The sequence below is a fragment of the Schistocerca serialis genome, chromosome 3 (assembly GCF_023864345.2).
Source record: "Schistocerca serialis cubense isolate TAMUIC-IGC-003099 chromosome 3, iqSchSeri2.2, whole genome shotgun sequence".
Classification (NCBI taxonomy): Eukaryota; Metazoa; Arthropoda; class Insecta; order Orthoptera; family Acrididae; genus Schistocerca; species Schistocerca serialis.
In genome coordinates, this window is record NC_064640.1 from 906,858,420 (window position 1) to 906,874,098 (window position 15,679).

Genomic DNA, 15,679 nt, shown 5'->3' on the forward strand with positions numbered 1-15,679 from the left:
CTTTCATAACGTTCTGTATGGCCTTACAATAGTTTCTTCTCTCAGTACCTTAATACAACTGTTCTTAAGTAATTACATCTAACTTGCAAAATTAATTTCTGATCCCGACAGATGAATGCTGTGCTGTACCTGTGATCTAAGAATAACATCGCTATTAAATACATATTTTGAATATTTACACTCTTAAGGAAAATAATTTCTCAATGTCGCGAGGAGGCTCTTCCGTAATTTTCTTAACTCACACTATCACTCACTGAGAACTTCATGACGTCAGGCTGACCTTATACAGAGTATTCTCCCAAGAGTCGTGAGGCGCTTTTTCTCTGGTTTTTCGGCAGATACTTGCAATTTAGTCTTTTGAGTGCGTAGCCTGAGAAAGCAGAAACAAATACTGCCCCTCACGTCTTTCATGCGACGTCCAGTGTGGACGGAAAGTGTCGGTATATTTCCTGTTACAAAGAAAATACACTCCTGGAAATGGAAAAAAGAACACATTGACACCTGTGTGTCAGACCCACCATACTTGCTCCGGACACTGCGAGAGGGCTGTACAAGCAATGATCACACGCACGGCACAGCGGACACACCAGGAACCGCGGTGTTGGCCGTCGAATGGCGCTAGCTGCGCAGCATTTGTGCACCGCCGCCGTCAGTGTCAGCCAGTTTGCCGTGGCATACGGAGCTCCATCGCAGTCTTTAACACTGGTAGCATGCCGCGACAGCGTGGACGTGAACCGTATGTGCAGTTGACGGACTTTGAGCGAGGGCGTATAGTGGGCATGCGGGAGGCCGGGTGGACGTACCGCCGAATTGCTCAACACGTGGGGCGTGAGGTCTCCACAGTACATCGATGTTGTCGCCAGTGGTCGGCGGAAGGTGCACGTGCCCGTCGACCTGGGACCGGACCGCAGCGACGCACGGATGCACGCCAAGACCGTAGGATCCTACGCAGTGCCGTAGGGGACCGCACCGCCACTTCCCAGCAAATTAGGGACACTGTTGCTCCTGGGGTATCGGCGAGGACCATTCGCAACCGTCTCCATGAAGCTGGGCTACGGTCCCGCACACCGTTAGGCCGTCTTCCGCTCACGCCCCAACATCGTGCAGCCCGCCTCCAGTGGTGTCGCGACAGGCGTGAATGGAGGGACGAATGGAGATGTGTCGTCTTCAGCGATGAGAGTCGCTTCTGCCTTGGTGCCAATGATGGTCGTATGCGTGTTTGGCGCCGTGCAGGTGAGCGCCACAATCAGGACTGCATACGACCGAGGCACACAGGGCCAACACCCGGCATCATGGTGTGGGGAGCGATCTCCTACACTGGCCGTACACCACTGGTGATCGTCGAGGGGACACTGAATAGTGCACGGTACATCCAAACCGTCATCGAACCCATCGTTCTACCATTCCTAGACCGGCAAGGGAACTTGCTGTTCCAACAGGACAATGCACGTCCGCATGTATCCCGTGCCACCCAACGTGCTCTAGAAGGTGTAAGTCAACTACTCTGGCCAGCAAGATCTCCGGATCTGTCCCCCATTGAGCATGTTTGGGACCGGATGAAGCGTCGTCTCACGCGGTCTGCACGTCCAGCACGAACGCTGGTCCAACTGAGGCGGCAGGTGGAAATGGCATGGCAAGCCGTTCCACAGGACTACATCCAGCATCTCTACGATCGTCTCCATGGGAGAATAGCAGCCTGCATTGCTGCGAAAGGTGGATATACACTGTACTAGTGCCGACATTGTGCATGCTCTGTTGCCTGTGTCTATGTGCCTGTGGTTCTGTCAGTGTGATCATGTGATGTATCTGACCCCAGGAATGTGTCAATAAAGTTTCCCCTTCCTGGGACGATGAATTCACGGTGTTCTTATTTCAATTTCCAGGAGAGTAGTTTTAACATCGGAATTTTACGTCTTATGTGGCATTCATTCTATCGATATGTACTAACAGGGACAATGAAACACGAAGAATAATCAGTACTCCAACGGTAGCAGCGCTTCTCAGTTGCTGCTGGAGTACTGTTTATTCTTCGTGCTCTCCTCTCTCTTTTAAGCGCCTGACGACTCTTAGGAGAGACACCCTGATGGCAGATTTCTTCATTCCACTGTGGAGTATGCACAACATGATCAAACAACCACACTGTTTCCTGCTAATACGCAGGTATTATTTGATTGATTACATTCTATTCAAAAACCAAAGTGACAATATAATGTCTCTACTGCATGGTGTCCAAGACGAAATGGCCAGATGCAAGGACTAAAATCTTATAATCTAAAATCTACCTGTCTTCTACAGAGCATTTACGGAGTGACAGATGGTATTTTGAGTTATAGAGATTAGTGATGGTGTAACACAGATTCTCACCTTCATTTGAAATCGTCAGACACAGATTTACATTCCCCTTACGTCAACTTTAAATAGTAACTATACGCGAGATTAAAAATCTGTTTAATAATATGGTAACTTATGTCACATAATATACCCTTCCGTCCCAGGTTTATATCTTCTGCCATTTCAACAGTCTGCCATAAAACGTTTATGGCTTAAAAAACAGAAACAGTTTTGGAAACAACATAAAAAATGTTGCAGAATATCCAAAAATATGCTTTTTTGTGATAATTATTTCTGTGTTCACATTTCTCGACGACGAGGATTCTCAAGAAGATTATCAGCACTCAATAACTCTGAATACTTATTCATATAACTAAAAAAGGAGTTTACAAAGAAACTAAGACTAGAACCGTGAATCAATCCAGTGACATAATTTATGTCTTGTTTATTTAGTACAAACACAAACACACACACACACACACACACACACACACACACACACACACACACACACAATTGCTCCCGTTGTCATACAGAAAACATGAAGGTGATAGATTCAAACATTACTTCGGCTCTCCTCTGTGTGTGCACTGAACGGTGTTAAGTGCACACAAGTGACCGTCAATTGGAACAATGGGTGGAGCCGGTTCAATGCATTCCGCTGCGTGCAGCCAACTGTTTACTGATAATACACAACGGCGGAGTGTTAGTAATTGTGAAAGCGAATGAACGTTCATTCAGCGACTCGCTAATCATTGCAGCAGGCGTCATTCCGAACGTGTCAATGGAAAGAGCATGCCGCCATCACACATTCAATACTGGAGAAGTAGGCAACGGGGAAACAATTAACGCCCGGCAACGTGGGCTGTAGCAGATATGGGGTCACCCACCTACGTTCATTGTACTTCGATAAAACCGTATTGTTGGAAAGAGCTGGTTGTATTTGCATGTTCAGTCAAAGCAGTGGAACATCGAAGATGTAACGTCATAAAACCGTTTTACAAATGCAATGCGTCTATCCGGTAGCCTCTTCTATCCTGTTGCGGGACCCCTGCACTAAACTCAATGAGGGACGCTGATTAGTGCAGTACAGCACTAGTCGGCAGTTAAGTAGAGCTGGCAGCATGAATAGGGACGGACAACTGTCCTATTACGAGCCCAGCATCCAGATGAGCAGTCTGCGAGGCTCTGGGCAGTGTATGATTTAACTTTATTGCTAATGAGCTTGGGACAATTACGTGCTCTAATTGTTCAGTTCAAGAAAAATCACATTTGTTAATTAAATATGCTGTGTATAGTGGTTGTTAGGTCGGGAATTTGCCTCTTTCGTACGGCAATAGTTGGTATTAAAGCTATAAATAGACCCATGTGGAAATTTATTTGGACCGGATCACTTCAAAAAGACCTATTTCATTGTGTGTCCGGTTAAAAAAATTCCATTATATTAATTCCGCTGTTTATACACATGGAGAAAATATAAATAGAGATAATACCTTCAACATGGCGAAAGGTACGCTATTTCCTTCGTCAAAGTAATCATATTCGTACAAAAATTTCAGTGAAAGAGCATTTTGAAACTGTAGGTATTAAATCTAGTAATCATGGCAATAACTAATAGGAACGTTGGGCGGTGGCTGTTCAACTCAAGTAAAGCGATCTGGTGTGTTGGAAATGTAGGTTAGGAATGTGACAGATATAAAGGGTGTTTGAAAGAGATTCATGCGATTTCACAGAATTGTATCTTTTACTTGGTGGCAAACAGAAACTTATCGTACCTTTTAACTTAGGCATCGAACGTTAAAGTTTGCTAGCAGGATCTCCATGGTGCTAGATCGTTTACTCGCTCGTTATCCAGTGTGTATAATTATTTAGTTACTTATTTGATCCATAGACCGTTTCCTCGATATGTTTCATCGAAATGATGTGGAACGAGTCAGTGTACAAGATACGTATCCGTCATTAGTGTTAACATGAATGAAAATACTATTTTTAGGCCTACTTACGCAACTACAATTGAGAACTAGCTTGATTTACTTTGTTTCTACAGACTATCAGTTTATAAATAAAATTACATCGATGAAATGTAAGGAGTTGTCCAGGAGAAATGATTTTAGTTTAAATTTGAAACTTGCTTTGCTACTTGCATACATTCTATATTATTGGGAATTTGACAAAAATTTGATTGATGGATATTGATCTCAATTTTTAAGCTAATGACAACTTCAATTATGGAGAAAAACTGTCATTTTTTGGTGAAGTGTAGTAGGTACTGAAAGCAGTATTCTTCGCAAACTGTGATAGATTACTGACGAGAAATTTCATTACTAGATATACATATTGTGATAATGCAATTAAAATGCCTGACTCCTTGTTGACGTACACACATAGCGACTGTCTATTTTGTGCAGTCAGTAATTCCTTTCTAAGTGGTAAGTTACCGCAGAGTATTATTCCCTAAAACATTACTGAGTGGAAATATGTAAAATATGTCACAAGACTGATTAGTTTGTTTCCAAGACTAGTAATCATACAAAGAGCATATGTAGCTGAACTTAATTGTTTGGAAAGACCAGCTGTATTTTTTCTACTGTTTAAGTTTGCATCAATATGTACACTCACAAATTTGGAGCATTTACCCCATTTACTGACTCCGTTTCATATGGTACATCAATTGTTGGTGTGACCACTTGTTTCACAGAACTGAATATAGTGTGCTTTCTCAAAATTAATGGAGAGTCTACTTTCAGAGAAGTACTAAATAATTCTTTTAAAAACATCATTAACAATATCCTCTGTAGCTTTATAGCGATTGGGATTTAATATAACACTAATATCCGCAAAAAGTACCACTCCTGCTTGATGAATGTTAAGTAGGTCATTCATGTACGCAAGGAGTAAGAGTGGATCCAAAACTGAATCTAGTGGGGCTGCTTTCCTGAATTCTCCTTCCAACATTGTCTGAATTATTGACCACAACTCTTTCATTCTATTTGTTCAGTATGATTTAAACCGGTTGTGTGTAAAGCCGTCAACTCCATATAACTTTCCTAAGAGAGCAACTTGATCTATGGAATTAAGCGACTTGGAAATGTCAAAAATACAAACTGGCGATATTTTCCTTTTCAATGCTTGTAATATTTGGTGAGTGAATGTATGAATAGCATCCTCTGTGGAGCAGCCTTTCTTGAGCCCAAAGTATGGATTGTAAAGTGAATTTTTTCTATAAGGGGCGATCAAAAAGCGTTGCTACAGAGTATATGCAACGTAGTGTGACTCCGATGCACGTATATAAGCAGTGACGAGTAGGAAAGCGACTAGTGTGGCATTCGTGTCTTTCCGACGTGCGTGCGGCAAATGCGGAAACTTGAACTATGGCGATGTTATTACCAAAGGTGTCCAAACAGGACCAACGTGCTGTTATTCTTCCCTTTGCTGCTGAAGAGAAAACACTGGTGGACAACAATCGGAGAATGAAGAATGTGCATGAGGCAGCTTTCTGTCAAAAACCACCGTTATGGAATGGTGCGCCAAGGGGTGGTGCTGCTTCATTATGACGCTCGTCCCCACATCGCAAATGTCGTACACAGAAGTTACGCCAATTCAAAAGTGGCAGATACTCGATCTCCCGTCCTGTACTTGTGATCTCTCCCCGTGAGATATCGCACCTTCCGTTCCTTGAGTGGTCCTTGAATGGTTGACGATTTCTGTCGGATGAGGATGTGCAGCTGACAGTTACAGACTTCTTCACTCAGAAGGACACGGCGTTTTACCAAACGGTTATCTGCAACCTGGAAAGTCGGCAGGATGATTGCCTCAATGTTTAAAGATTGCCTGATTAACACACCGATTCTGGACTGTACGGTCTTAGAACGGAAAGGTTTTTGGTCGCCCGTTATACTTTAATGTAAGACTACTCTTGAGTATGTTACTTTTTATAATATTTTGGAATATGACGTCGATAAGGAAATTAAACGATAAATAATGATGTCTTTCTTGTCATCTTTCTTACAAAGAAGTTTAACAATTTCATATTTCGATCTGACTCGAAAAGATTCCCGTGTCATTGAGGTGTAGAGTGGAGGTGGTGCTAACACAATATATATATATATATATATATATATATATATATATATATATATATATATATATATATATATATATAGCGTCCTCGACCTCAACAGGTGCAACAGTGCAGCGTGATTTCCATCGTGAGTACGACGCTGATCTTTCAACAGTTAAGGGATGTATGGATCTCTCCTTATAACATTGGCCTTGAGGGTCGCCTAGCATGGTCTATGTACCTCTTTTCAAAACAACTTCGAGATAGCGTTGGTGTCACATAGCACTTTCAATCAATACAGTAGAAACAGGTATATTAGCAAAAACATGGAACTAGTCTGATTATCGCCTGCATATTTGTCGTGCGTCTGGTGGAGGACAAATTAACCATCCGTGCAAAGTAAATAAAAAAAAAAATGGCTCTGAGCACTATGGGACTTAATATCTGAGGTCATCAGTCCCCTAGAACTTAGAACTAATTAAACCTAACTAACCTAAGGACATCACACACATCCATGCCCGAGGCAGGATTCGAACCTGCGACCGTAGCGGTCGCGTGGTTCCAGACTGAAGCGCCTAGAACCGCTCGGCCACACCAGTAAATGAAAGCTTTTATCCTAAAGTTAAGTGCAAAAAGTACACCACAGTTGTATACGCATGCATGTGAAAGGCTCTTTTGAAAATAAGGCTGTTTTGAAAATAAAAACTTTGTAATGCTACATGTGATTTAAAATTCCCCCAAAGTTCCTATCTTCATCCATACAGAAGATACAGTCCTGCAAAATCGGATGGACGTTTTGAAACACTTAGTGTTTTTACTTTAAAGATAACCCGAACACACGCTGCTTAATGAATGACTACTGTAATATCACAGGCAGTGAAACAGTTTACCAAAATCAACCAACGAATAGCAGGAGTGATGCAACATTCCTCAAGCAAAATGTGTAATACTGTATTCCGTTACATTTTTTGTCAGTCCCTGTTCAAGTACTGTAAAGGACTTCCTAATTAAAAACAGCTGCTGAATATGTCAACCGTTAAGATCTGCTCAGACTGTACAGTTTGGTATCAAAGAATGTAGTAATTGCTTGTGCATCCTAAGAGGATTTCCTTGTCCGTGTTGAGTGTAATTTGGTAAATAAGTTCTATCCCATGTTTTCAGCGCAAGAAACCCGTCGGTGTCATATACAGTGACCAATCTTGCTATGGAATAGGACCTTCACGACCAACTCATCGTTGCCCAAACTGAACATTGGCATCGTGTTTTGCTGTCAACCGGGTTGTGCATTCCGTGTCAGAAAAAATCGCCAGGATGACAATATTGGTAACAACGAAGTTTTCCTTCTAATAGCAGCTATCTGATCACTTCTCCCGTCGACATAAGAACCAATGGACCGCATAAAATATCTATAACTCTGAATTTGGAAGACTAGAGAATAATATCTGAGGTTCTTCAAGCAATCAAAAAATGGCTCTGAGCACTATGGGACTTAACATCTGAGGTCATCAGTCCCCTAGACTTAGAGCTACTTAAACCTAACTAACCTAAGGACATGCACACACATCCATGCCCGAGGCAGGATTCGAACTTGCGACCGTAGCAAGCGCCTAGAACCGCTCGGTCATAACGGCCGGCTTCAAGCAATCGACTGTGGTCAAGTGTAGACGAGCAGAGACTGGACAAATGTTTGAGATGTGCTGGACGCGCTCTTGAGTTCACAACAGAGGACTCGACAAATCGAGATTACTTTTCAATTTTTTATCAACTAGTGGCTAACATACATACGATTATCGCAAAGAAATTTAGTAATTTTTAGACTTGGGAGTGTAGATGACCATCCATTAGAAACTAACGCCGCTATTGGAAACAGCACGCGATGCTTGCATCACTTGCGACCGACACCTGCATCGTCGAGGCATGAAGTAAATGATCAGTCAACGAATCAGGCCGACTGTTAGTAACATTCAGTGATGCATCGTTCTCTCATAACATAGCAGGAATACCAAACAATATCACCAGCTGCAAGAAAGTCATGGCGAACTAATTCTGGTAGGCCACTATCTTATCAAAAGTATCCGGACACTCGCAAGTGGATATTAATATGGTGTGTGTTCACATTTCCTCTTTATAGCGGCTTGAACTCTGCTGGAGGCACTTTCAGTGAGATGTCTGAATGTCGGTGGAGGAATGGCAGCCCATTCGTCCCCAAGAGCAGAAACCAGAGAAGGTGGTGATGTTGAACGCTGGTGTCTGGTGTCAAGTCGACGTTCCAAAAAGGTGTTCCATTGGGTTCAGGTCGGGAACCTGGGCAGGTCAGTCCATTCTGGGAATATTGCTGTGGCCTCACACGTGCTGCTTTATGACGGGCGCATTGTCATACTGTGCGAAGTAAAAGAATCTGTAAAATACCTTCATGTCCTTTCGCATTTAGCATTTTCTAAAGTTCAATTAGTGGACCCACTCCAACCACGAAGAACACCGCCATACCGTAACACCATCATCTCTGTATCTCACTGCTGGCGCAATACATGAGAGAAGGTAACGTTCTCAGAGGGTATTCGCCAAACCGGAACCCTTCCATAGTATTGCCACAGGGTATAGAGTGATTAATCACTCCACATCACTAATTTGCAGTCATCCACTGTCCAGTGGCTACTCTCTTTGGACCACCTGAAGTGTCGCTTGGCAATGACGACAGAAAATTGCGGTTTATGAGAAGCTTTTCGACCATTGTACCGTACTCCGTTCTTTCGAGCTCCGCAAGCACATTCAGTGTGCTGACAGGTCTTCTGGTACCGCTTTGTAGCTCGCGATTGATGCCTTCCGCAAATTAAATGCGATTTTTTACAACTGCTCGACGGTCGCTGTCGGTCAGTTCATCACGTCTGCCCAGTCTTTGTTTAGCTCTGGTTGCTCTTTCGCGTTTCCATTTCACAGCCACGTCACGAACAGCCGACGGGGGCAGATTCAGAAGGGTTGAAATATATCTGATGGAATTTTTACGCAGGTGACGTCCAATGACTAGTCCACCTTCGAAGTCACGGAGCACTTTTGACCGATCCATTCCGCTGTTCTGATAACAGAATACTCCCCGCCTCATTTAATACTGGGGGAAGTCCGCCTTTTATGACATCTAGTTCCTCATTACAACGGGGAAAGGGGGAAGGGGGGGGGGCATGTCCAGGTACTTCAGATAATTCACCGTGCCCAACTGATTCTTAATATTGTTCGTCGGTCTGGAACCCATATCAGTTTAGACTAACGGAACGAAGAAGATTCAAAGAAGATCAATGCAATCCGTCACTGATTTGCTTAGCGTGCGCACAACTGTCACAGGAACACTCAGTACATAATAATGGTAGGCTGTATAAGAAAGGCGTCGTATATTGGAGACAGATTTGTTCGGGAAATTGTCAGAGCTCCCAAGTAAAGGTAAGAGAATAAATGGTTTCCTGCAAGGAGCATCTCCCAGAATGACCACATGAGTAAAAGTAGAGATGTTCGGCCTTACGAAAAGTTTTAGCGGCAATCCTCCTCCTCGAGTACAAGCCGTAAATGAATCAGACGGAGGCAAATGCCATTCTGGTTGGTCGTCAACACACTACCACATACCATACCGTGGAGTGTACAGTATTGATTTAGACGCTGTGTGTAATATGTAAACTGAGGAAATGTTAAAAGAAATTTCAGGAGTACTAATGTAGGTGATAAACTTCAAATGTCACAATCATCATCGCTTGTACGTGTAGTGCAACAATGGTGCACATTATTATAAGCCATCTGACATCCACTGCTGAATAAGGGACTCATCTGGAATTCTGTGAAAACTGTGGCCTTTGCCATTCACAGCTATGTTGTTATAGCATGTATCCTAATGTCATCCAGTCACATCCCATTTGGTGGTCCTCACGTTAATTTCTTATCGTAGCGATTACAGCACATTACATCCTTTGTTTGCCAACGATCCATTCGCCTCGACAAGTGTGCCGACCATGTCCATTTCATTTTCACTACAGTCATAATCAAGTCAGTATTTATTTCTCCATTGATCACCAATCAACTGCGAGATTTTGAGTATTTTTTGCATTATAAGTCAATCTGATAGCCGTGAACTGAAATTGGCAAGACACCCAGGTTGTTAACTTTCCATTTCAAACACAAGCTACTCTCGGTGCCATGTAAACTAGTTTGTTTATTTTATTTTTTGTTGTTTATCCACTCACTGTTTCCAAGTGGCATAAATACAAAAAAATTATCAACTGGTAGTATGACTTAATTGTTAGTTTGTGCTACTTTCTATTCGATGTGTTGATTGCACACTATTTTTGTCTTTTTATAACGTACTTTCAGGTCAATATTTTCAGATCTACTTTCACACTTGTTCCATTAGTATCGAAAATTCGTTGGTGATGTTTGTCTGCAGTAAAAGCAATCAGTGGAAAGCCTGCCGTAAAAAGAATGTGCTTCAGACGTGTTCACTTAATACCTATCCTTTCTCCTTTTTTGCAGTGTAGAGGAAAGAATTAACTCATATGTTCTCCAGTATGATGACCTACTCTGAATCACAGCCTTGTTTCTCAAATGTTGTTAGTGCAGATTGTGTCGAAATTACGCCAAAACGTTGTTTTAAAAACCTATGAATCGCAGACAAACCGGTAATCTGTACTTGTTACAGCGTCCTGTGATTTTTTTCCTTTCTGGAAAAAGATTCAATTGTGATTGTGTTATATTCATTTCTAAACCCAAATTTTTCATTAGCTTGGTTAAAAACCTAAGCTACTTATTCGCTACACTCCAGTACTTATACTAACTGTATTGCACATTACAGAGTGGCTGGTAGATATGCAAATTCTATGTCGTTTGTCTCTTTTCTTGTGAAGGTGAATAACGGCAACTTTGTTCCACGCCTGGAGAAATGTCAGTCACACTTGGCAGACGATATGTAAATAGTATCTTCTATTACTCACGTATTCATCGTATATTCGTTTTCACCTGGCTTACTCTTTCTGTGGAAACTTCGCTTTCTTCATAAATCGACTTATTCTCTACGCACCATTATCGCTGGAACACCATTATTTTACATATTAGCGAACACGTAAAGAAATCTTCGAATGCTTGCACAAATTTAACTCTATTTCTGTTTTCCTGTCCTTTATACTACTACTGTTTCCAATGGTTTCTTCCATCAAATTTTGAATGTACAATATCTCATTCTTCCAAAGAAATTTCGGAACAGGTTGTTTAATTAAGCATATTATACCATAATCCTATTATCAGTTTCTTTTAACCTTCACCGTCAGTTTAACAGCTGTCCGGATCCAGTGAAGACTTTCTTTTCATTTGTCTTTTTCATACCTGAAATATGTTTTGTTGTTTGCCGAAGTACATGTGATAAGTAATTGCCCTTTCGTCTATATAACTATTATCTTTATTCTGTGATATGCTGAATTTCATCTGGTATGCTTAAATTCTTAATTACTCGTATATCCTCATAATGTAAATTACTGCTTTACTGGCTGATCAGTTTGTTTATTTCTAGCTCTGCATCCATGTTTACTCTTTGTATCACTAGAGAATGATCACTTACTATTCGAATTTGACTTTTAGTCCTCGCCTCCAGTACAGTTTGTTCAGTGTCGGATAAAGTCTCACAAATTTAGATCTATATGGGTCTTTCGAAATATGTTATTTGTAAAATATCAAAGAGAAACATGTTTTACCTGTCTGTAAAGCATACTAATGTGTAACTTCCGTCACTTCTACGTTCCCCACTAAAGAATCTTTTTATAATTTTGTTGTGCTACTTTTGCATTAAGATTCGGTATTATCATCTAACATGGGGATTTTCAGTCATTTAGCAGTTTGTGCCGCTCTTTGTAGAGGTCTCCCACTTCCTCACCAGAATATGAGCACATTGGCTCACAGAATTTCATTATTCATTTGGATTTTTTTTTATATTTGCAACAAGCATTCCTATTCCAAGAATCGTTGGTTCCATTTCGGAACGTTAATGATGTTGCTTATAATAAATAAAAGGTACAACTCAAAATTCCACTAACTTTTAATTTTATTGGTGGTTACCGGTTTCAAGTATTTAAAATTCGCCATGATGCCAGAGTAGTACTGAATACAGAATGGCTCTTTACAGCCACAGAGTAGGACACACTAGCGCAACAAGGAATCTTAACAATATTACCTTATTAAACGCATAAAACATCATTATTAAGAACGCGTGAGGACGCAGTGCGTGGAGCCGCTTGTTATTACCAAGTAGTATCAGCCACCTTCTGTTGACTAACCAGCAAACACTGGGAATGTGAAGCTGCGCCTACTGTTCCCGTCGTTTATTTAAATTGCTGCTGGCTGAGTACCCGGCTTTGTCCGGGTATGTATTTGTTTCAATTTTCTGTTAGTCCACCTCTTCCTTCCCCCTCTCTCTGTCCATCTCCTCCCTCACCTTCTCTCTCTCTTCCCCCTCCACCCCCTCTCTCTGTGCAGCTATTCCACCCCTTTTCTCTGTCCATCTCCTCCAACGCCCACTTTCTGGCCATCTCCTCACTACCCTCTCTCTGTGTATCTCCTCCTACCCCCTCTCTCTGTTCATCTCTTCCCCTTTCATTTCTGTGTCATTTCCTCCTATCTCTCTGTCTGATCATCTCCTCTTCTCCCTCTCTACCTATCTCTTCCTCCCCCTGACTTTGTCCATGCCCTTCCTTTCTCTGTCCATCTCCCCCTCTCCTCTCTCTCCGTCTATTTCCCACTCTCCTATCTCTGTCTGTCTCCTCCTACTCCCACCCATTCCTGTCTCTTCCTTTCCCCTCATTGTCTGTCTATTTCCTTCCTGTTCATTCTCTCTCAACATTATTACACTCACTCCAATGGGAGGCTCGTGGCTCTTGCCACTATGGTATTGCTTTCCAGATTATAGCTAATGTGTGTACCAAACTTGATGGATATTGTTACAGGGGTAATGATGAGCTTGTTATCCGTGGCTTTGCCCACATACACATATGTCAAATATATTTCTCGTATATTTAACGCATTTCACACGTATTTGTATTTTCAGGTAACTCAATGTATATGAAATCGTATCTCTTGAACTACGTGCTGTACAATGACACAATTTTGTAGGTACATCCAGTGTTATATTTGACTACTGTCTGAAAAATGTGTTGGGAATAGAGTAAGTAGTAAAGAAGTAATAAATTTAAACGTCACGCTTCAAGCGACAGTTTTACTGCATGAACAGCAAAAATGTAGTAAGCGGTAACGTTCTTCCTTTCATCATTTTTTGGTGTATGTCAGCGAGAAAGAGTTTCTTAAAGGTTTGAAACTATGTCTCAAGTTTGTTACAAATCTCTAGGTGCTCCCTTTCTCAAATACCAGCTGATTAAAGTATGGGTTTTCGCGCATCGTGGGCTACCCTGTTTTTCACTACCACTCCTTTGGTAGGTGGGTGGTTCTTACCCCCACGATGTTTCTTTCCAGAATGTAAGTGACATGCGTAACACATTTGGTAGAAATCGGTCAAATGCTTTAGGAGGAGATGTGGAACATACATACACACGCATACATACATACGTACATTCATTTTTACAGTTTGTATAGGTGTATGGATTCTGCTCGAGATTCTTTCAATACCTGTAATTTCGTTATAATTTTATCGATGAAAAACTCTACACCCCAATACGCTCCCTTGTCTTTTTGGGTGTAATTAAACGTATGCTCTGATGTTAACTCTATTTCGTACTGACTTCTTCGTGCGCTTCCGATACCCCCACTTTTCGATTTCTATGGCTCTACACTTTCTTACCCCTATATCAAGATATAGTAGAACCAGTTGTGTTTCTTTGGTACACGTTTTTTTCCCATTTTTCCAAATTGTAGGTTACAACGTCCAATCATAAAAGGAGCTGAGCGTACTCCATGGTCTGAAGCCAGCCCCTGAGTTCCCTGAATCTACTACTCCAAATATTATTTCACCATGATCGAATTATCGAAAGCAGAATAAGATGCACATAACAGTTTGGCCCGATAAAGCCTATCTACCGTAAAGTATCCCACCAGAAATTGAATAATATGGCGATACGCGTTGACCCTGTTATCTGTTGTTCACTACTGTCCCATCCCAGAATCGACTGGCTGGCTGGCATCAACAAGCCCACCTTAGCTCGAAACCTGATCACGTTCCAACAGTAACTTAAAGGATATTTCATCATTTAGATATTATTCAGTGTGTGTGTGTGTGTGATATGTTATGGATTTACGCATAGAGGTTTGTAGAGACAGACTCATCAGGCTATTTGCATTGTTGGTTGATGAGCTGAAGTCCCATGACTGTATCCTATAAAGCTAGCCATGAAGGTAGTTATCTGACTAGTACCGAGGGCAGCGTACCATTAACGTCTGGTCTCAGAATAGGGATGAACCATGATCGCCCTCTTAGCCATTGTTAAGACAAAATTAACTGACTTTTTGAAGTTCTTAGTAAAGGTATCTATTGCAGCTGGATTTTACTTAATCGTTTATTTATCCTTTTTTTCTGGCAATATTAGGGCCTTCAGGCCTTCTCTTACGTCTAGACAGACATCCCCAGTGATTCATAATAACGATAGCGAATTGTGTCGTAATTAAAGTGAATTTTAACAAATTCCCTCATTATTTTGTTGTAGAATATGAGTAGTGAAATCTGACAGAAACGTGTGACAGCAGTGCAAAGGACTCATGTGGAGAGAAAGTTTGAGAAAAGGAAGAGCGAAAAATAATAGGGTACGATTAGTTGATGAGATGGAACGAGGAAAAGAAATACAGAAATGGATGAGAAATTCATGGATATGAGACCTTAGTTTCTCTCGAGATATAAAATGTTTAAATAACTTACGGGAATCCAGCCGGGTGACGTAGTCGACAACAGCCGATATTTCGACAGTACAGCAGCCTACCATTTTCAAGTCAAAAATGCGTTCGATTTTTGCCTTGAAAATGGCAGAGTGTGCTCCTGTCGAAGTATCACCGGTAGTCGGCGACGTCACCCAGCTGCATTCTCGTATACCGAGATGGAAGCTACATCGACGATACTGAACTTTTGACACTCTGTTGAATGCAGAGTGGTTTTGGATACTGCGCAAGTTACAGGATAAATTGTTCCACAGTGGGATGGCTGAAATGGAGGAGATTATTTAATGTAATGCAAAATTACAGCCAAGATGCTAGACGTATCTGGTCTGGCATTGTAGTTAATGAATTGTTGTAGGCAGTAGGGTATAACTGTGAATTGGCAAAGGAATA